Source organism: Topomyia yanbarensis, chromosome 3 (assembly GCF_030247195.1).
Source record: "Topomyia yanbarensis strain Yona2022 chromosome 3, ASM3024719v1, whole genome shotgun sequence".
Lineage (NCBI taxonomy): Eukaryota > Metazoa > Arthropoda > Insecta > Diptera > Culicidae > Topomyia > Topomyia yanbarensis.
In genome coordinates, this window is record NC_080672.1 from 363933823 (window position 1) to 363958044 (window position 24222).

At 35.7% G+C, this 24222-nt stretch overlaps 1 protein-coding gene across 7 annotated transcripts in view; it reads left to right on the forward strand.

Annotated features, from left to right (window-relative positions):
- LOC131688723 (obscurin) overlaps window positions 1-24222 on the forward strand; it is a 181970-nt gene that overhangs the window by 99354 nt on the left and 58394 nt on the right. Inside the window, exons 1-2 of one of the 7 annotated variants that reach the window (XM_058973200.1) lie at window positions 19740-19861; window positions 20191-20271. The exons of 5 other annotated variants lie outside the window; for them this stretch is intronic. The gene's annotated coding sequence lies outside the window, so the exon portion shown is untranslated. Of the gene's footprint in view, window positions 1-19730; window positions 19862-20190; window positions 20272-24222 lie in introns of those variants that run through there. One more of the 7 variants, XM_058973201.1, reaches the window with a different exon arrangement.

A 24222-nucleotide genomic window follows, 5' to 3' on the forward strand; every position in this document is an offset into this window, starting at 1 on the left:
CGCCCACCAGCAGACGAACGAGAACGGCCTAAGACTAATCGTTTTCGCCACCTCCAAGAACAAGGCCTTAAGGAGCACCTTCTTCCAGTACCGCCTCCTGCACCTATACACCTGGAGATCACCGCAACAAACAGAGACGCAAATTGATCATGTTCTGATTGAAGGACGATACTTCTCGGACATTATCGACGTAAAGACCTATCGGGGCGCTAACATCGACTCGGACCACTCTCTGGTGAAGGTTAAATTGCGTCCAAAACTATCCGTAGTGAACAGTGTAAGATACCGGCGCCCACCGCGGTATAACCTGGACCGACTGAGGGAAACCAACGCACAGTGGGACCAATCCAAAAAAGGTGGGACAAAACCTATTTGAAGCCTTAGATGTCATTTTAGAGCCAGCATTTCTTCGTAGGATATGTTCACAATATTATTCTGCAACTTTTTAAGTAGAATATTTTGTTGTTGGACTAAAGTAGAGTACCCGAGCAAAAAAAAATTTTTTCAAAAATTTTTTTTAGAGGGTCGATGTCTTCGACAAAGTTGTAGAATATTATGTTTTGAATTACTTCTTTTAAGATACCACAGACATCAGACCTCAAATTTGAGGCAAAATTGTTGTTTTTTGAAAATATGATCAAAAAATCAGTTTTTCGATATTTCCATGCTAAAAACCATAATTGATTAATTTAATATGTTCTACAAACTTGCAGGTAACACTAAAATACAACTTTTTGTTGAAGGAACTAATAACCTAAAATCAATATTTTGGCTTCTAAAACTATTTTTCATATAAATTTACTCTATTTTCATAAAAGATTTACGTTTTTAGGTGCACTTTTGTGCAGCCAAACTTTGGCTATTCCGATACTCTATTATTCGTAGAATAAAATTAATACTACGTAGAAACAGGATATAGTTGGACGCGTTGTTTGGGTGACCATTCATGTACGACGGTTTATAACATAAAATGTGCTTATATTATTTTTTATTTATATACATTAGTAGCTATGAACAAAATCTTATATTTGGCACGCACTTACAAGCATGTAGAACATATTGAGTTGATGAATTAAGATTACAATATGGAAAAGTGAAAAAATAATATAAATTTTGAATTTAAACTGCCAAAGAACAACGATTTCGGATTAAAAAATAAATCTACAGTATGTATAAGGTATTTTTAATAAAAATGTTCGAAATTGAATATTATACAACTTTGCTGAAGTCCTCAACCATCTAAAAAAATAGAAATGATTCAATTATATTGTGAATATTTTTCCACACACTTAGGTTCTATAATATCTAAGGCTTCAAATAGATATTATTCTACTTTCATGAATTTGTAGAACTAATCATATTGGTTAAACTAAAGTAGAAATCCCGAACTAAATCAATCAAATTTTGTTTAAATGATTGAGGTCTTCAGCAAAGTTGTCAAATATTGTATTTGGAACAATTCTGTTGAAAATACAATTTATTTATTTTTTGAGCCGAAATCGTTGTTCTTTGGCAGTTTAAATTCAAAATTTATATTATTTTTTCACTTTTTCATATTGTAATCTTAATTCATCAACTCAATATGTTATATATGCTTGTAAGTGCGTACAAAATGTAAGATTTTGTTAATAGCTATAAATGTATATAAATTAAAAATAATATAAGCACATTTTATGTTATAAACCGTCGTACATGAATGGTCACCAAAACAACGCGTCCAACTATATCCTGTTTCTATGTAGTATTAATTTTATTCTACGAATTCTACGAGTTTGGCTGCACAAAAGTGCACATAAAAACATAAATCTTTGATGAAAATAGAGTAAATTTATATGAAAAATAGTTTTAGAAGCCAAAATATTGATTTTAGGTTATTAGTTCCTTCAACAAAAAGTTGTATTTTAGTGTTACCTGCAAGTTTGTAGAACATATTAAATTAATCAATTAAGGTTTTTAGCACGGAAGTATCGAAAAACTGATTTTTTGATAATATTTTCAAAAAACAACAATTTTGCCTCAAATTTGAGGTCTGATGTCTGTGGTATCTTAGAAGAAGTTATTCAAAACATAATATTCTACAACTTTGTCGAAGACATCGACCCTCTAAAAAATTTTTTGAAAAATATTTTTGCTCGGGTACTCTACTTTAGTCCACCAACAAAATATTCTACTTACAAAGTTGAAGAATAATATTGTGAACATATCCTACGAAGAAATGCTGGCTCTAAAATGACATCTAAGGCCTCAAATAGGTTTTGTCCCACCTTTTTTGGATTGGTCCCACTGTGCAACGTAGCGACAACGTACACGCAGCAACTTGAAGCAGCGCTGTCACCGGACTGCGGAGAGCGTCCTGGGATGCGTGCAGAGGAGTCGACGGAACGATTGGTTCGATGGCGAGTGCCAGGAGATATTGGACGAGAAGAATGCAGCACGCGCAACGATATTGCTTCAAGCCACTCGTCAGAACGTGGAGTCATATCAACGGAAGCGAAAACAGCAGACTCGTCTTTTTCAGGACAAAAAGCGCCGCCTGGAACAGTCTGAGAGAGAGGAGATGGAGCTGCTGTATCGCTCTCAGGAAACGCGGCCGTTCTTCAAGAAGCTGAATGACGGTTTTGTGCCGAGGGCCGAAATGTGTAGAGACAAGGAAGGTGGCATCTTGACGGACGAACGTGAGGTGGTCGAAAGGTGGGGGCAGTACTACAATGAACATCTGAATGGTGCGCAGGCGGACAATCGGGCGTTGGAGGAGGATTATGCCAGTGTCGCAGCCGACGGGGATGTACCGGCGCCCACTATGAATGAGGTTAACGAGGCTATTCAACAGCTCAAGAACAACAAGGCAGCTGGTAAGGATGGTCTAGGAGCGGAACTCTTCAAGGTGGGTCCGGAAAAACTGACGGAATGCATGCACCGAATAATCGAAAGAATCTGGAACAGAGAACAGCTACCGGAGGAGCGGAAGGAAGGGATCATCACCCCGATATACAAGAAAGGCAAATTGGACTGTGAAAACTACAGAGCGATCACAGTGACAAATGCCGCTTACAAAGTGCTATCCCAGATTCTGTTCCGGCGCCTATCACCGCTGGTAAATAGATTTGTCGGGAGTTATCAGGCCGGTTTCACCAACGGCAGATCAACAAACGACCAAATCTTTACTATACGGCAAATCCTCCAAAAATGCCGTGCATACCAGGTCCCGATACATCACTTGTTCATCGACTTTAAAGCCGCATATGATAAGGTGGACCATGTGGAGCAAGGAAAATGATGGACGAGAACGGCTTCCCTGGGAAGCTGACAAGACTACGATGGATGGTGTAAGGTGTTGTGTCAAAATTTCGGGCGGCCTCTCGGGTCCGTTTGAAACACGCAGGGGATTAAGACAAGGCGATGGGTTGTCCTGCCTGCTGATGAATATAGCGCTGGAAGGTGTAATGCGAAGAGCAGGGTTCAACATACGGGGCACGACTTACACGAGGTCCGGACAGTTCGTGTACTTCGCTGACGACGTGGACATAATCGGTAGAAACAAGGAGACGGTAGCAGATCTGTATACCCGACTGAAGCGCGAAGCAGCACGAGTAGGACTGAAGATAAATGTGTACGAAGTACCTGCTGGCTGGCGGAAACGATCGCGATAGGGAACGCTTGGGCAGTAGTATTACGATCGACGACGACGAGTTCGAGGTGGTTGACGAGTTCATCTATATAGGCTCATTGGTGACTGCGGACAACAACACCAGCCGGGAGATCAGAAGGCGTATTATCTCTGGAAGCCGTGTTTACTATTAGCTCCACAAAACTTAAAGATCCAGGAAGCTTCACCACCGCACGAAATGCGCCATGTACAATACACTGATTAGACCGGTGGTTCTCTACGGGCACGAAACGTGGACAATGCTCGAGGACGATCTGCTAGCACTCGAAGTCTTCGAGAGAAGGGTTCTGAGAACGATCTTCGGTGGTGTGCATGAGAATAGCGTGTGGAGGAGAAGGATGAACCACGAACTTGCGCGACTCTATGGTGAGCCAAGTATACGGAAAGTAGCTCAAGCTGGAAGGGTACGGTGGGCGGGGCATGTTGTGAGGATGCCGGACAACAACCCCACCAAGTTGGTTTTCACCTCCAACCCGGCAGGTACAAGACGGAGAGGAGCGCAGCGTTCCCGGTGGCTGGACCAAGTGGAGCAGAACTTGGCGAGTATCGGGCACCTGAGAGGTTGGAGACAAGCAGCAACTGACCGCAGCAGCAAGTGACGTGGCGGAATATTGTGGAACAGATTAAATCATAATAATATGATGTAGAATCAGGAAATAATAATAAAAGTAACGATAAACCATTGTGACACAGTTCACAAAATCGCAATAATAAATATGATGAATAGAATAAAAGGAATAAAAAAATAGATGGAAACAATAATATAAATAAAACAAATTAAATAAATAAAACGAATTAAATATATGAAAAGAATAAAATAAAAAAAATGAATAATGTGGATAAAATAAACAAAATCAATAAAATGAATAGAATAGATAGAATAAACTAAATGAATGCATATAATAAATTAAATGAATAAAACTGGTAAAACTAAAAAAGAAGAAAAAAATAAAAAGAGTAAATTGAACTACAAGATTAAAATACACAATTAAAAGATATTAAACAGGTTACAAAGTTGATAGAATAAAATAAATTGTGTCCCATTTATAATTTGGATAAAATTAATAAAATGAATACTGAAAGTGTATTCTGGTTATTAAAAAATAGAAACTAAATAAAATTTATGAACTAGAAAAAAAGAATAAAAACCATAAATTGAAAAAAGTGAATAAAAAAGTTATATGAGTAAAATCCATGATCAGAATAAATCCAAAGACTGAAACTAACAAAATAGAACAAATGAACCTACATGAATAACAAGAATGTCGAATAAAGTAAATGAATAAAATGAAATGATCATATATTTAACCCTTTGCGACGCGATTTTTTCATTGTTAATACTGTTATTCTTTTACGTATGCGGGGTCGCTGATTCTGATTCTGACGTCGAAAAATGTAAAATTCAAAATGGCGGTTCCAATATGGCGACTGTGCTTGGCTAAATTTGTAGGCTCCATCTCGATTTTTTTATTTCGATTATAGAGGTTTTAAACTTAAGGTCATTCGCCTCTTCGAGTTAGAAAAATTTCTAACCCTATGTGCGGGGTCGGGACTCGTACCCAGGTGCGCTGCGTACAAGGTAATCGATTTACCAACTACGCTACGCCCAGCGTAATCAGCGATCTCAAAAACCACATAATCTATTTTTATGCTAGTTGAGAAATTATCCCTGTCTCTCAGAATCTTTGTTAGACCAACAATAATAAACTCCACTTGGATATTTTTTTCGAAAAAAAACTGACCTACAAAAAATTCTGCAAAAGAATTATTATTTAGTTCAATGTTTGAAATACTTGCAAAAAAAATTAGATCTCTAGGACTTTTAGTTCAGACACAGCCGAATTTATTGTAAAAAACGAGATTTTCGAATTTTAATTGTTTGTAACTAATAAGTAATTAACAAATTCACATAATTTTTTTATGCTAGTTGTACTTCTTACATCCCTAAGAGTTGACTAAAAGAAATAATTCGTATTTATATGTCAACGCTAATTAGAAATCTAACAAAAACTTAGGAGAAGTAGGTGGGACGTATACGTTCCATTGCATCGCAAAGAATTAAAAATAACTTTAATTAAAATTAAAGTATTCAAAATGAATAAAACAAACGAATCCATGAAATGAATAAACTGTTCAAAATGAGTATGGATGAACAAAATTGATCATTCATTAGTTTGCCGAACTCACGCGGCACCCAACTAGAGATGGAATGAACACAGTTGTTCGAATAAAACCTTGAATAAAATGAATAAATTATGGAAAATCAATAATATAAATAAAATTGAAAACTTAATACGACAAAACATGAAAAAAAGTTACCAAATTAGTAAAATGAATAGAATGATAAAACAAATTAATAAGATATATAAAGCTCATTGAATGAAAAAGTAAAGAACAGTTAAAAGTCATAAAGTAAATAAAAACAAATAGAATGAATACAATGGACAAAGTGAATAAAATGAATGAAATGAATAAAAATAAATAAAATGATACACAGAATAAAATGAATGAAACGAATCAAATAAAAAAATCAATCAAATGGATAAAATGAATCAAATAAATTAAATGAATAATATGGATGAAATTAATAACATCAATTAAATTAATAGATTGAATGAAATAAATGAAATGAATAAAAATAAAAATAAAATAGATAGAATAATTCATTTCATATGGATTACATGATTAAATGAAAAATTAAACAATATTCAAAAAGTTAGAAAAATAATATAATAAATTAATTTGTGTTAAATTGATAATTTGATCGAATAAATTGATTAACTGAAAAAATTGAAAGATTATGAAAATGAAGTAGCTAGATAAAATTTATGAACTGGAAACAACAAATATAATGTACCAAATGAAAATAGTAAAATTTGTATGAATGATAAAAATAAGCTGCAGAAACTGATGAGAATGAATTTAAAAAAATATAAAATGGATAAAATCAACTTAAATAAACAAAATGAATCTAAAGAATACTGGATGACATGAATGACCCTACCAGACATTTGTGTGTAACGCTATGTATTTTTTTGCGTGAACTAGTTTTATGGAAAGACAAGTAGTTTCACGAATACGAGGTTTATCATTCATGTTTTCGGGAGCTTGGTCACGAAATTTTCGAGCATTTACGAATAGCTGGTTCTGAGATATGTCTCGGGAAGCAAACACAGAAGCTCTGGTTTGCTGATGAGAAAACGGAATAGAAGTAGGTGGTGCCAGATCATGTAGCCATCTTCCATATAAATGGGGATCTTGATGTTAGCGTTGTCAGACACAACTACGTGTTTTAAGTTGTCATCAAAAATTAAGTTTTTCACCGAGATTAATTCATTGAACGTCACCTGCTACCATTACTGACATGGTTGAACTGGATAAACGCGACTTCCGAAAGCCTCAGCTCCATTTTCAGCTTTAGTAAATGATCGCCATCGCAGATGCTCGGTTTTATACGAAAAGGCTGATTGTCAAAAGACATAGGATTTGGCCGGAGCACCAATTCTTCCTTTTTCGACATACTCATGTCGATAAACCATCAGAATGCCAATTTAGCAGGAATGTATTTTTTTTACTAAAACTAAACAACTTAACCTTATCATGCCTTCGTACTTTATGAGCCTCTATCAGGGCTTAAAATTCTCATATACTTTCAATGAACGATTAAGCCCACTGGCTTCACCTTCGTCTTTTTGCTGCCTACTTTCATTACTATATACATACAAAGCCAAATAAAAAGACACAGCCGGCTTCTTGTTTCGATTCTATGAAAGTGAGTGGCAGAAGTAGCGACTTTCGTTTTCCTATGACAATACGAAAATTCAATCTCGTTTTAATTATAAATCAGCAATTTTGATACTCATTTTAATTTTCAAGAAATGAAATTATGGCAATGTACGTCATAGAACTGCAACTAGATCGCGGCAACAACGGAAAATATACACACCAATAGTGCTTCAGTCGTCCAATATCATCGCTAGCTCCTATATCTACGAAATTGAACAATGACAAGCAAATATCGTCAATAGTGTATTTTCGTTCGCCCAGCACTAGGTTCAATATCGAAGGGACTAATGTCGCTCTCAATCTCGAAGTGTGCGGAGGAAATAATGAAATTGAATTTGCACGTATTCTTTGTCCTAGACCGTTGTCTCATTTTCGTTTTCGCAAAGTAATGGTGCTTTAGAGAGTAGCATCGCTCTCTCGTCATTTTCGCCTGATTTTGGTTAACAAAAAAAAAACATTTTTCGACTCTGGCCTTTACATTTTGTTTAAACAGCAGTCAGGATGGTTCTAATTTTACAAAGATCAAAGAACGAACTTCTTAATCATTCCACATAAAAACATACTACCTTCAGTGAAGTTGTAGAACGACTAATTTGAGAAAAGTTTGCAGACATGAGGTATATAAGCTCCATTTTTCATACATAACAAAATATTGTTTGTTTTTATAGTAGCCTTTCAACTTTATGCTAGTTCATCTACGAACAAACATTAATTTTTAAAACTTATGAAAATTTGTAGTGTTTCAGACATGTTAAGTATTTGACTATGGATGTTACGTTCCCGACGGCACTTTGTTTGTTTTGGAAACTCTCCATATGGAATGGAAAAATCTGCCATCTGTAGTTTTATCATTTATGGCGAAAAGAATATTAGCATTAAATTGAATAATATGGAAGGAAATTATTGTAGAAGCAGCAATATTTGTATATTCATTGGATGAATAATAATTTTTATCATTCTTCATATCATGAGCTGTTCTTCAAGAAAAACCTATTTTAATCCACCTAGCGGTGCAATTGTGCCTTTCTCAATCATGAATCACGAGAATGTGTGCGTTGTTTATATTCATTAAAAGCTTTTAAATGCATATATTACATTTTATTATTGTACATCACATGACAACTATATACAGGAAAATAAATCATTAATTGAGTTCTAAAATTTTGAAAAAGAAAAAACAGCCACGGTAATATTGAACTGAAAAAAAGGTGCGAAATCGGCAAAGTCCCAAAAAGTCGATTTTTATAAAAAAAATTTTTTTCGAGATAACATAAAATCTCGACGTTTCACGCATTTTAAAGATGTTTGGCATCAAAAATACGAATTCGATTTTTGAAATTTCATGGGGTCCCCCCTTTGAAAAAAAAATTAGAGTTCCGGCTTATATGGGAATTTCATGTGTGACCGGACCGTTCAGTCTATATTTCCGGAACCATACAAGCGATCCGTGCGAAATTTTACAGACATCTGTGGGGATAATATAGCTATCATTTGGGACTAAGTTTGTGAAAATCGGTTCAACCATTTCCGAGAAACTGATATGAGTTTGCTAGTTATGAAAGATGGCCGCTTTTCCCGGGCACTTCCGGAACCGTCTATGGTGGTCAATGTAGTCAACGAAAGTTTGTTTGGCCGTCGGTGACCTAGAACTGCAAAGTTAAGTTATTTGAGAGACATTTTAGCGAAATTTTTACCTTTTTTGCTTCCATCGGGGTATCGGTTTGAATCACAATTTGCTATGTGATCGCACGCCACAACCCGTAACTCCGGAACCGGAAGTCGGTTGGGGATAAAATTTAATAGCCATTTACGGGGACGCAACATCTTTCATTTGAGACTAAGTTTGGTTGATTCGGTCTAGCCACCTCCGAGAAACCGATGTGACTGTTAGTCTGAATTTGGATACTTCCGCCGGGGCTTCCGGAACCGATGATGGTGGCCAATGTGACCAAAGAGACTTTGAATGGCTGTTAATGACCTAGTACTACAAATCGAAGCAGTTGTGGTCACATTTTGGAAAAAATTTCACCATTATACATTCATTGCAGAATTTCTTAAAATCGACGTTTTCTGCGTGATCGTACTCATCACCCTGTAATTCCGGAACCGGAAGTCGGATCCATTAGAAATTCAATAGCAGCCTATGGGAACGTTGCACCTTTCATTTGGGACTAAGTTTGTAAAAATCGGTTCATCCATCTCTGAGAAAAGTGAGTGAGATTGTGTTCGCGTACACACACACAGACGCACATACACACACACATACATACACACACACATACATACACACACACAGACATTTGCCGAACTCGACGAACTGAATCGAATGGTATATGTCACTCGGCCCTCCGGGCCTCCGTTAAAAAGTCGGTTTTCAGAGCAATTGCAATACCTTTCTATTGAGAAAGGCAAAAAGGATCCCAATTGCGCTAACTGACATTTATTTCAATGTCTACTCCCAGAACGCGAGCCGTATGATTTACAAGCAAATAAGTATAAGAAATATGCATTATGACTGGTATAATGGATATAAATCTTTATTGCTCCGGGACAAAAATGCATTATGCTGCTATTACATCGTAGAAACTTACACAATCCCAATTGGAAATGTATTGATGAATTCAACGTTAGCAAAGTAATATTTCAATAAATATTCTCAAACTACACCCGTACATGTTAAATCAAACCAGAAATAAGTCCATTCATCCAAGACCTTGCGAATGGCATCAATAAAAAAAAAACATTTCACTCAAACCAATGCAAGCTAACATGAAAAGTAAATCTATTGTTCGTAGACGTCTGTTTAAATCTAGCCTGAACTGACAACTTTATTTCGCACAAAATAAATCTGGTTCTAAACAAACCATCTAACAAATAGAGCAGGCCAAAATCACTGAATGCAAGAAAAATTTTCACGCGAATTTCCCAAACCTCTCATACGCTCATTTTTTACGGTCACTCGCGAGAGGATTGAGTTGCGCCGTTAGCGACAGGATTAAGTTACATTTTTTTTGGGCGCCAAGACACTTATAGGTCTGGTACAATACGATGCTGCGTCAATCTATACTATATAAAATAAGTTTATGACCACATATTTGAATTGTGCATTTTTAAAAAATCTTTTTACCCAAACTTTTAACGACCATGCTCTAGATAAAGTTTCCGAAACTGCGTTCACATACAAAGCAAAAAGCGCCCGAAACAGCTGTCATCTAACCCGCATAATCCGGAAATGACCACCAGTCTCGCGATGAAGCAAGAAGTTTGTCTCATCCGTGTGGTTATTTGACTATTCACCAGACTTTCCTCGTCTGTGAAATTGATGCTTGTGCGCTGTTCTATTCCTGTGTTACTTTGAACACATCTTTTCGGTTATCTCATCACGCGTTGTTGGATCGTCAAAAAAATTTCTTCATTATATCATCATTATGCGAGAACAGCTGGGCGACGACAGTTTACATAGGAAATTCGAGATCATTGTTTTTATTGCTGTTACGATTTACTGTTATGGTCAGATATTCGGTTACATATTGGCAGACTGCAATTCAGAACTTTAAACTAAATATTATAAACAAATAATTTATTTAAATTATAATCCATCCAAGGTTTATGCGTGAAAAAACACTTTTGTTGCAATTTTTTAGAAATTTGGGTGAAACGAATCGATTACAACTTTTGTACATTATAATGTATCATTTCTATAACTTTCTGTAATTTTTCGTTTACGTTCTGCACTGCGCGACTTCTGGAATTAATTCAAAAGTACACATAACTACTAATGAAAGTACTGCTTTATTCTAGTTTCGGTATTTCGATGAATAAATTTAATGTTTATCAAACCTGTCCATTTTTCTATGCAGTACGGTAGAAAGGTAAAATGTAGTTGAAAATTGCTGTCATTGCACTCAAAAAAAATCTCATCTTATTCAATACAATACAATACATCACACTCACCATGTATTCTTGCAAAAATAATGAAAATGTGTAATTTCCCATTTGATTTCATTGACCATTCCGCCAACGAGCACAAGCATATAGACTCAACCCGACCCCGATGGGTGGTCTAATTTTAACAATCTCTGCTGTAGCAAAGCCATGTTTTCCTCTGATTTGCGTGCATGTGATGACGGTACATTCGAAATAACTGAAGAAATTTTTGTTGCAAACGCAAATTGTATAATTTTTGTGAATGTTTTCAATTTGTCTCCGTTTCATTTTCGTTAGTCCATCGCATATATTTTGAATATTTTATGCGACAATAAAGATATACTTTAATGAATGGGAGTGGCAAATTACCACGTTTCTCATAACATCGTGCAAATAAATAAGTGGGGAAATTTGAATGTGTTCTACGGAGCACACGTCGTGTTTATTTCTCGTTTGAGTACATTCGAAATTAGTATCTGTTATTTCCACAATCTATGAAAATACTCAAAAAATAAAGTCATATATCAAACGTTATTCGGGAATGTATGTCTTGTCATGTCGTCTCATCATTTTTCCGTTGAGAAGGAAAAGTGAAAAGAAATAAGAGATATCAAGAAAAGGCACACATATACAATCATAACACAAAACAGTCAACAGCCTGCATACTTTATACCCACACGGAAAAAAATGTTCCTAAAATCGTGAATAAAATGCCATGAATTCTGGAACAAACACGTTTTTACGTTACCAAAACATATCATGAACAAAAATCATGTGTTTTATAATTATGTTCAAGTTCCAATCAGTCACGCCTACACAACGCTTTTATACGTGGAGATATTTGTTTTTGTTTTGTGAACTTCAGTCACGGTTTCCGCTGTCGTTACTGCATCGATTTTCTATGCGTGAAACTAGTTCATAATGAACATTATTCATAAAACGAAAGGTTGATTCGTGATTTTATTAATAGATTTAGAAACATTACTCAGATCCGATTATACGACTTGAACTGATTCATAATCAATTACATCTTGAACATGATCTCGTTTTCTTTGTTGTGAATTAGTTCACAAAGTCAACACATATTTCCTGGTGAACTATTTTACGAAACTTGGAATATTATTCATGAATCCTTTCAGTCATCGTGAACCAGTTGATGATCCCTAATATATTAGTCACGATTCAATATCCGTGCACGTGAAATAGTTCACAAAACCATAAAATGTTATTCATGTATTCGTGAACTGGTTCATGCATCCTAGTATAATATTCAAGGCTAATATTATTCAAGCATTAGTGAACTGGTTCATGACTCCTGGTGCATGACTCACGATCTATCTTGAGTGCATATGATATTTAGAAGATTATGAACAAGAAGAAGTTTGTGACAATTTGTTACATGGGGGGAGGGGGAGTCAATTTTTGCGTTATGTAATTTATGAATGGTCCCTTAGGGCATCGCAAAAACACTCATTTTTGAAAACTCAAAGGTCCCCCCTTCATATTGTGACAAATATCAAAGTAAGCTCAGATGCCGAATTTCACATCATTTGGACAATATTAGACCCCCGACCACTTCGCTTGAAGTTTCTAAATTGGAACTATGGAAAAATATGAAGGAAAAATATATTAAATTCCATAACTTTTGAAGTAGCACTCAGAAAATTACAATTCACACCTCGTTTTAAAGAAAATAACCTTATAGAATTGAATAGAGACATTTCGGTTTCCGGAAAATGTGGAAAAGTACGGTTCTGGGTCATTTTATCCCCTAACTCACCTATTTTTAATAAACATTCTACTCTATGCGTGCTGTTCTGCGAAAGCACATAGTCTTTTGTCCGCAGTACAGTACAGTACATTTAATCAATGTTAAAAAATGTCAAGTGAGTTTTTTCGTACGTAATTAATGCTGAACATGAGTATTTTGTTGATTTTTTGATATTTTTGGTTTTGAAACAAATACGAGAGGGCATTGCAAATTTTTTTTTTTGAATTCTCGAAGACCCCCCCTCTCATTTTGTGACAAATGTGAAAGTAAGCTCAGATGCCAAATTTCACATCATTTGGACAATTTTAGACCCCCGCCCACTTCGCTTGAAATTTTTTGAAATTGGTACTATGGGAAAATAAATAGGAAAAATACATTAAATGCTATAACTTTTGAAGTAGCAATCAGAAAATTACATTTTATACTTCTTTTGAAAGGAAATAATCATAGTATTTGAATTGATATATTTTTGTTTCTAGGAAAATACGGAAAAGTGGGGTACTGGGTCATTTTGGACCCAAAATCCTATATTTTTAATGAATGTTTTTCTAATGTGAAAAAATTTCAGAAATCGAACGGAACCTTTTTGACCTTAGTCCGAATACGAGAAGTTGGGGTTATAGGACTTTTTGTAATTCATATTAAATTTTATTAATTTCTCATGCATATATCTTTATTATTCTTCAATTAATTTTCATAAAATGTAACTTATTCTGTAAAATTCTGAGGAAAAAAACAAAAATAAAAACGTTAGAGATAAAATTTAGAAACATCAAACTTTTTGATATTTACTTTACAAATCACATTTTTTTCATTACTTGTTCTAATACCTCAACTTCCTCTATTTTTTCAGAAATGAAACTTTTCTCATGTGATCCCTAAGCATATTTTACACTAAAAGTAGTAACTTAAATAAGAATTGTATTGTTAAATGGAGTTAATATGTGCGATTTTATGATAAAAATGTGAAATCGACACTATATGTCAGATAATTTGATGTTTCTGAATTTTACCGGTAACGAATCTATTTTTGTTATAATCCTAAGGATTTTCCATGTTCAACAAGGTATAGTTTATTAAAATTGAGTGAAGAATAATAGAGATATATTCACGAGAAAATGATGAAGTTTAATATGAATGACAAAAGGCAATTTAACCCCAACTTCTCGTATTCGGACAAAAGTCAAAAAGGCTCCGATCGATTTTTGAGATTTTTTACATTAGAAAAACTACAAAATATGTATGATTTGCATAACGGAGCAGAAATATCATTAAAATAGGGGATTTTGGGGCCAGAATGACCCAGTACCCCACTTTCCCGTATTTTCTTAGAAACAAAAATATCTCCATTCAAATACTAAATGATGTGAAATTTGGCATCTGAGCTTGCTTTGACATTTGTCATAATATGAGAGGTGGGGCCTTCGAGAATTCAAAAAAAAATTTTTTTTGGCAATGCCCTAGGGCATCAACATGATACATACGCTAGGAGGAACGATAGATCAGGCGTTTGGGGGTACTGTAGGTCATTACTTTAATGTAAATTTGAATTATTTTAACAGAAAAATTGTGCGAAATTTTGTGTAAATATCGCCAAAACGAAGAGAAGAGGACATATAAACCACAATTGTATCTGTTCACGATGGCGCCAGTATTCGATCAGCCTCTAAACAATTCAAGGTTCCGTTCGAAACATTACGTGCTCGTGTGAAATACAAATACAAATACAAAAAACAAGATCGAAAAAATATTCCGAAGCGCAAACGTGATCCTTGCACAGCTAAGTAACCACGTGAGCCGTAATGAACAACTTCAATTCCACACTCTGGCGACGACGAGGACACCGAAGAAGTCATTCGGAAGTGTAAAGTGTCAACATTTGCTTCCACGGTTACATGATTTTTCACATCATTTGCCACTACTTCATTTTCTTACCTAAATGAAGTCAATGGATTGCATTTATTATTTGTGTTATTAATTTTTAAATAATCTGCAGTATTCATACGCTTCAAATGAAAGTTGAACCGCTAATTTTCTAGGCGCGAACATCGTTTTATTTAACCCCGAGTATAGTGACCTATCGTTCCTCCAGATATTAAAAACATCGATGTACCTTCGCCTTATTGAATTTATCTCGAAAAATATTTAGCATGGCATAAAATACTTATTACCAAAACGTTGCCAGATATATAACCATTCCAACGAGTACACCATTGCACGAGCTCGCCAAAGAAAACTAGCATACTTGACCCCACTCTACTCCACATATTTTGCAGTTTTTATAATGTAAAAAAATCTCAGTAATCGAATGGTATCTTTGCGACCTGAGTTAGAATACGAGAACTGGGGGTTTTAGTACATTTTGTTACTGATATTCAATTTTAATCATTTACTCGTGCATATGTCTTTAGTATTCCTCAATCAATTTTCATTAAATTCGATTGCCTTGTACGCAGCGCACCTGGGTTCAAGTCCCGACCCCGCACATAGCATTAGAAATTTTTCATAAGAGATTTTTCAAACCCGAAGAGGCGAATGACCTTAAGGTTAAAATATCTATAATCAAAAAAAAACGTAGAAAATTCTCAGGAGACGAATTTCTCGCCATCTCGAACAAATGTTGGCAGCACCCTCCCAGATTTTATTGAAACTTTCTGTACATGAGAACTTTGTCACAAAGAGCCACTTTGCATACTTTGTTTTTCCAAAAATGATCTAGACTGTCTTTTGAAAAGGGTCAAATTTTTTTTACCAATTTTGTTCAAAGTCTAAAAATGACAAATCCTACCAAAAATGTTGTAGGATGGATTTTTACAAAATTAGTCAAATTTTTGAATAAAAATATTGAAAAAAACCTTCATCGACTCCTACACTGAAAAAAGTCGATTAAAAATTTAAAGTCGATTTAAAAAAACCCCCATCTTTGATTCGGATGAAATTTTGTTCCAAGATCGGTAATTATGTTCCCTATAGGACAGATTTTCACAAAATTAGTCAAATTTTTGAATAAAAATATTGAAAAAAAATCTTCATCGACTCCTACACTGCAAAAATTCGATTTGATTTTAAAAATTTAAAGTCGATTTACAAAAAAACCCATTTTTGATTTGGATGAAATTTTGTTCCAAGATCGGTAATTATGTTCCATACCTACAGTCAAAAATTCAAATTGGGCACTTTCAAGAAAAAAAGGTTTAAAATAAACTTTTCCTTGACCAAACTGAATTTTTATTCAGTGTATTTTTATCGAAAACTGAACCAATGAAAGTCACAATCACTTCACAATCTAATTTCCCAACTGCTAGTTGTCTGTACTATAAAACTAAGGCCTTGAAGCAGTCTGGAGTCTGAACTCTTGCTTTAGTACTTTGGGTTAAGTACTTCGGGCTCTGGATTCTGGTCTCAGAGCTATGGACTCTGGCCACAGTAATTTGGATTGAGGAATCTGGATTCAGGATTCTCGACTCTGTTCTCCGCACTTTGAACTCTGGACTCGCAGTCTTAATTCTGGATTCTGAGCTCTCGCCTCGAGATTCTGTGCTATGGACACTAGGGTGGGACAAAAATTAGATTCCAGCTCCGAGCAACTTTTTAGGTACCATTTGGGTCCTAGAACAACTGTGGAAATTCTTAGCTCGATCGGTGAAACTATATTTTTGCGCCCGCTGTTTAAAGTTTACATGGGATTTTGTATGGGAAAATGAACTTTTACAAAATAATTTCTCCAGGAGTCGCCCATTACTTCTTAAAAATAAATCGTTACGTGGCTTTTATAGGAAATTTAACAAAGAAACAAAGTCTCAAAAACCACGAAACGATCTGACGCTTGAGAAAAAAGTTATTAAGCAGAAACCGATTGATGCTCTGACGATTGATAAAATATTCATTTTTTCTAGTACCACTGCTGTTGGTTGTCCAATTATACGCAATTTTGTTTTAATCCTCTCTTAATGTGTCTAAATCGTTTATCTATAGTATTTGGCCACTTCGAAAGGTTTTGAGGAATAAATTGAGGCTTCTTTTGTACATAATAAGAAAAAGTTAAAATTTTTGTATATAATTAGATCGTCAAAAGCAGTGATGCTATGAAAAGTGAAATTTTCATCAATATTCAGGGCATCAATCGGTTTTTGCTTAATAACTTTTTCCACAAGTATCAGATCGTTTTGCAGTCTTCTAGACTTTGTTTCCTTGGCAAATTTCCTATAAAAATCAGACATCTACTTATTTTTAGGAGATAACGGGCGACTCTTGGAAGAATTAATTTACAAAAGACAATTTCCCCATACGAAATCCCATGTAAACTTTAAACAGTGAGCGCAAAAATATAGTTTCACCGATAGAGCTAAAAATTTGCAGAGTAGTTCAGGGAGCTAAATGGAACCCAAAAAGTTACTCGGAGCCAAATTTTATTTTTTTCATATAACCATGTCCCACTCTAGTGGACACTGGACTGTAGACTATGGTGTCTGCGCTATGGGCTCTGGGTCTTGGTTCTGGACTTTGGACTCTGAACTGTGGACTCTTGACTCTAAACTCTGGACTATGCACTCGGAACTCTGGATTCTGGACTCCTGACTCTGGGCTGTCTTATCAAGACTCTGGGTTCTGGTCGCTGTGTTATGGAATCTAAGCTCTGGATTATCGAATCTGAACTCTGGATTCTGGACCCTGACCTCTGGAATCTGGACTCTAAACTTTTGTGTCACTATTTTGGGTTAGGGGCTCTGGACTTTGGGCTCTGAGCTCTGGATTATGTGCTGAGGACTCTGGGCTTAGTATTTTGGTATAAGAACTCTAGACTCTGGTTTCTGAACTCTGCACTCTGCACTCGGAACTCTGGATTCTGGTCTCAGAGCTCTGTCTTCGAAACTCCGGGTTCTGATTGCTGTGCTATGGACTCTGGACTCTGAATTCTCGATACTGAACTCTGGATTCTGGTATCTAGACTCGCCACAGTATTTTGGGTTGAGGACTCACGATTCTGGATTCTGGCCTCTCTCCTCGAGACGCTGTGCTATGGAATTTGGAGTATGGGTTATCTAATCGGGATTCTGGGTTTTAGTTTCTAGGCTCCCTGAATAAAAATACACTGAAAAAAAGTAGTTTGGACAAGGAAAAGTTTTTTTTTCAAATCGCTTTTTTTTCCTTAAAAGTGCCCAACTTGAAGTTTTGACGGCAGAGGGAACATAATTACCTATCTTGCAACAAAATTTCATCCAAATCAGAGAAGGGGTTTTTTTGTAAATCGACTTTAAACTTTTAAAATCGATTTTTTTCAGTGTAGAAGTCGATGAAGAATTTTTTCAATATTTTTATTCAAAAATTCGACTAATTTTGTAAAAATCACTCCTACAACATTTTTTGTAGGATTTGTCATTTTTAGACTATAGCCATTTGAAAAAAATTGGTAAAGTTTGACCCTTTTCAAAAGACAGTCTTGATTATTTTTGGAAAAACAAAGTATGCAAAATGGCTTTTCGTGACAAAGTCTTCATGTACAGAAAGTTTCAATAAAATCTGGGAGGGTGCTGCCAACTCGGAATACGATTTAGCACGAAATTCGTCAGGAGCAAAATGGAAATAAATTTTACCCGGGAAAATTCAGAATTGTCAGATTTTTTGACATTTAGACCAGAAACCACATTTTTGCATCAATTGCCATAATACCCCAACTTTCCGTATTTTTACTGAAATGAAACAGGAACCATGTGATTCTTGAGCGCTTTTTACACTAGAAATAGTTAATTAAATAATAATTGATTGTTAAATGGAGATGATATGTACCATTTAATAAAAAAAAGTGGGATCGAGACTAACTGTCAAAAAATCTAATGTGGCGGACTTTTACCGATAGCAAATCTACTTCTATTTTATTCCAGAGAATTTTTCATGCAATTTGTCAGCCGAAAGCATATTTTTCTTATAGAATATAAATTATGAACGTCTTTTCAAATCAAAATTTAATGAAATTTCTTCTTTTATCATTCACTTCGATTTAGCTGGACTGCGCACTACAATAGTACACCAAACATTTGATCAAGCGGATTTATTTTTAATCCCGAACAACTCATTGTATCTGTCTCCAGGTTCGGGTCAAATGGTCGGAAAAAGTCTTTCAACAACAATTTTCATAGCGACAAAGGATTGTATTCTACTTTTTCATGTCATCAGTCTATCAGAAACGAAACACTTCGTCCCCGGACTATTTGTTAATAACACAGGTTCTACTTAACACGCACTAAACATAAACCCAAGAGACCACCCACTCCAAACCCTCGATCGAATAAAGATTAATGACCACCATCCTTCCAAAAACCAACCAAAACAAGTCGGGTACTGATATGTACGTCCATACCAAAACCAAACGCGCCAGGCGTCCATCGGGCGGTCACTTCCCTATCTGGTAACTCACCACCACCCAACGGATCCCGTTCCGAGCATTTTGCCAGCTGCTCTCTCTCGCATTCAAGCCGAGTCTCTCGATCTCATTCTCGTGGGTTCCGCACGGTGGTCACTCCAAGCGGACGCACGCTACCGACGGTCACAGCCAAGCTGGGAATGTAATTTTAGAATCCGTCCGCGATCTTGGCGTTTGGCTGTTAGTCGTTGCTCATAGTTTCAACTGGCAAGATCGCGCGGAAAAGCAACTATATCTCCATTGGAGTGATCCCGTCACGTCCCAAGCATTCACCGCCCAAGTGGAAGAAGTGAGTGTCAGTGTGTTCGAGGGGCATTTTCTTTTTTTTTGCGGGGAGTGATTTTTGTTCGATTTTCGAGGAATTTTGAAATTTGGTGATCGTGAAGTTTCGACCGATTTAAGTGCAAAGATTTATTGGTTTTCAAATATTCCAAACACCACCGAGATATTCCATCCATTAGTTGGGGATTGCTGAAATTATTTGACAACCAGCGTGGAAATAGATTGTCACAAGTGTTGCCTTCTGGCCAGCTAGTGTTATATAATCAGCCAGTGGAAATTGTGCAAGAAGTGTTGTATGTGATACTAAGAGAATCATTTTGCTTTCGTCCATCGCAGATTTTCAACTTGATCCGGTTTGAGGAGCCGCACATAAAACAGGGTGGAGGTGATTCCAAGACAAGCTAGAAACAGCTAGAGGTTAGCTATAAATTTAAACGACACGGTTTTAAGATTTCATTGACTGACTAACTCCCGCGAAAATTCTTCGCAAGACCGGATGTTGGCCGAAGGATTTCGTAACGGACGGCAAAAATATCCTTTAGCGCCAATAAATCTTGCACGAGTTATTGCAACGGGCCTTCACATTTAGTCCAGCATCGTCATTGACTCCCACGAAATCGTGCACTAACAAATTTCCACTTCAGTGTAGCTCCGGTCCGGCGTTGAGCAAACCACGATTGGTTAAAAATCTCAGCTCATCACTTGTTCACAAACACCAGTGGTTTTATATTTATAACAATCTCGAAATTAAGTCTGTTTTTTCGCAAATTTGAAACCTGCTCCGAATGTGTAGCTCAAACTCAGCCATGATCTACTCATTGCGTTCAAGGACACTAACACAAGTGATAGTGCCGATGTTTCGCCGGATCGAAAGATCAATGAATGTGCCGGGATGTTTGTTTACCAAACAATCGGGGGTGGGGAGGTTGTTTACACCTGAATTCTCTGTCCCGGTAGATATCACCTTTGGGGCGCGCAATTCGTTGTAAAACTTAACCTAATTGGCGCTGATCAAGATCGTACTGAAAACAGGTGGGCTTTTGGAAGCAAATGTTGTTTTCAACCGCACATCTGCACCAAAATTCCTGGAGCTTGTCCAAAAAATGCGGATCCAATTTCAGGTTGACCGCCAGCAAGGTTTGTTCGTGTTTGACTTCTGGCTCGACTGGTGCACAAAGCCTACGCCGGAAATGGTACTTGTTTAACGGTACAATTTCTATTTTAGTATAACGATAATGCTAAATCAGTTTCAGTTAGTACAGTCTGCTGAATATCCAGCCGATTAATCGGTCGATTGCTGCACTAAGTTTTATGAGAATGTAACATTGGCTAACGTGACAAACAATTAAGTATGGAACCTATTGTATACTGTATTCTATTCTAACATCCAGTAATGAAAACCATCCTGAAAAACACAGCAGTTCTTCTTTAGCGTTTTACATTTCTTATAAGAGAAATGTATAGAATGCGCTCAAACTTTCAAGATGTTTTCCGAGGCCCGGAGGGCCGAGTCTTATATACCAATCGACTCAGCTCGACGAGTTGGGACAATGTCTGTGTGTATGACGGACAAACTCTCATTCGTGTTTCTCAGCAATGGCTGTACCAATCTTATCCAAACCAGTTGCAAATGAAAGGCCTCATACCCAGACAGAACCCTATTAATTTGTTTTTGATTCTGATGTTTGGTTCTTGAGGTATGGATGTTTGAATGTCCAAAAAAGGCACCTTTTGCAGTTTTTTTGAAATTACTGTCGAATTTGTCAACATAGATAAACAATTCATACATCTTCAGACAGCTTATACGAATACCTTTTGAACGAACTATAGTTTATTGAAATCGAACTATTAGTGAAGGAGATATTTAACATTAAATACGGAGGCCGGATTCTTGCCGTTTCCCAATATCCAGAAATAAGACAAAAACATGAAATTGACTATTACCGCCAAAACGGCTGAGTTGAGGTTAATAGCAACTTCAAAGAAGTTATTGGATTTAATATGCTCTTTCTTTCGACATTATGTTTTCACTGATTATTCCTCCTATAAGTGAGATATTTTCATTAATTATTTTTTAAGTGACTATAATGAGATGATATCTTCTGCAAATTTATAGCTTTTTCTTTTGCGAACAACATTGCTGAAGACACCAAGTGTCTATTCTGTATTCTTTAAAAGTTATACCATGTTATTCATCGTTCAATATAGTAGTGATCCATTTTAATATACCAGCCGAATTTTATTTTTAAAAAACGGAAAAGAATATCAGGACATATTTTGTACTTCATTTTCTACCTACCACTGTTTGAATTATGCACCAAACAATTTCAAGTTGTCCAATTGTGTTTTGATCACTTATCACGTTGCAAACTTTCATTAGCCAGTACCTTCTGACAGCTAACAGCTAACTTTTCTAACTTTTGACCCTTTGATCGATCTAGAACATATCTCGGAAAAAGGTAAACGAAATAAATGTCTTCAAGTAAGTGGAAACACAGTCATTATAAACTCGTCCACAAGAAACTTCTGCGAATACTGTCTACTTGAGGATATCTTTTTCTATTGCATCGAACTACAACAACTACACCATTTTTGGTAGTTTGTTAAAAGAATAATTTCACGCTTTCTTTCAAAATTTGTCGAACTTTCTCCAATTCGTTCATTTATTTGGGTAGTTTATGTTAAAAAAGTGTCCTAAATTAATAGATACAATTAAGGGGGTAGATTGCTTTGGGAGACAAAAAAGAGGCTTGTTTTCGTGATTTTTTGATAGGGAAAGAAACGTCCTAACTTTTTGAAAATTCATGTATGCTTGTACACACATTTGGGAAGTTAAAATAAAAATTTCGTTGGAAACGTTCACAATAAGGCGGAGTAAAGGAATTTTTCCTTACTGGAAAAGTGCAGCTGGTAGTTATGGTTGAAACCAATGAAACAACAAAATTTTCAATTTACATAAGTATACCTTCTGTTTGATTTTTTTTTACCCGTTTTTGTGCGTTATTCTAGAAATTACATTTTTGACATGAATTTTTGATGCTGACGTACCACATAAATGATTAAAATGTTTGGTAGAATCTTAAAAAAATTACATGTATTATTGTTTATCGTTTTATTTATCGCCATAAGTAAGAAAAATCGATTTTTTCGATCTAGTCAGTGATCTACCAAATCGGGTTTTTAGAATTTTGGGGAAAAACCCAAGTTGGGTTTTTTGCAATTTTTTGATATTTTAGTAATTGAACATTAATGTATTGTTATCCAAACATTTTTATTTCATTTATGAAATTTTTGTCATAAAGTTTTGCATGTATATAAAAATTCTGAATGGTTTTCCTCGATTGAATCATTGTTATAGCGGTGATCCAACATTTCTTTACAAATATTGGGGTTAAATTAGTGATAAAACTTTTCAACACGTTTTGAGCTAAGTCGACTGCGTTTCTTACTGTGAATCCACCTATACGTACTAAACATTTTTTCTACTGTTGCTGATGTAGTTCATGCCGAAAGAATCCGGATTGCGATTTGTGAGAGTTCTGATTATGGTTCATACTACTGACGAATGCCAAGGCCACTCGCTTTCTGCATATTACTCACTTTTACTCTTCACCGAACTAAATAGGTATTTTCTAAATTTTGTGTGAATACCTACCTCATTTCGCTAAAAGTATAGCGACCCATACAATGAGTAACAATGACTATTGTTCCCACTATTATATGAAACAAGTTGGAATATGGAATGGACCGAAATTGAAGTCGCAGGAACAGAAAATGCTCCGTAAAATCCGTTATAAATATATTAGAATGTGAAAATTGGATTTAAACTTCAAGTTTCAAAATCGGACAGGAGCTTTTCGATTAAGTCCTACAGCATAAAAACTGTAAAAAAGTATTTCCGGTTCTTACAAAGGACTTTTCATTATCCGACTTTTAAAATAAAAACCCGGAAAGATGGAATTTTTCCCAGCGGTACATCACTGCTAGTATAGCAATTCGCAGGTCACCTCGTTAAGGGTTTAAATATGTAGCGGATCGACAAAGATTAGAAAATTGCAATATTTTCTCTAAACAAGGTTGCAAAATTTTATTAATTTTATTAATTAAGGGATCCAAAACTATTTTTCCTTGAAAATGGTGGGGTCAAGAAACATGAAAAACCTTTTCCATAAAGATAGGTGCTGCCATCGCCGTGCTAGAAGCTGCTCAAGTTTTACCTGCCAATGCTTCTTCCAATTTTCCTAGAATTTTTACAATAGTCCAATTACTTGGAAAATGTAGTCGAAGATGGTCTAAATCGATAGGTTTTATCAGTTTTGAATCATATTACAAAATAACAAAAATCCATCAAAATTTTATTTTTCATCG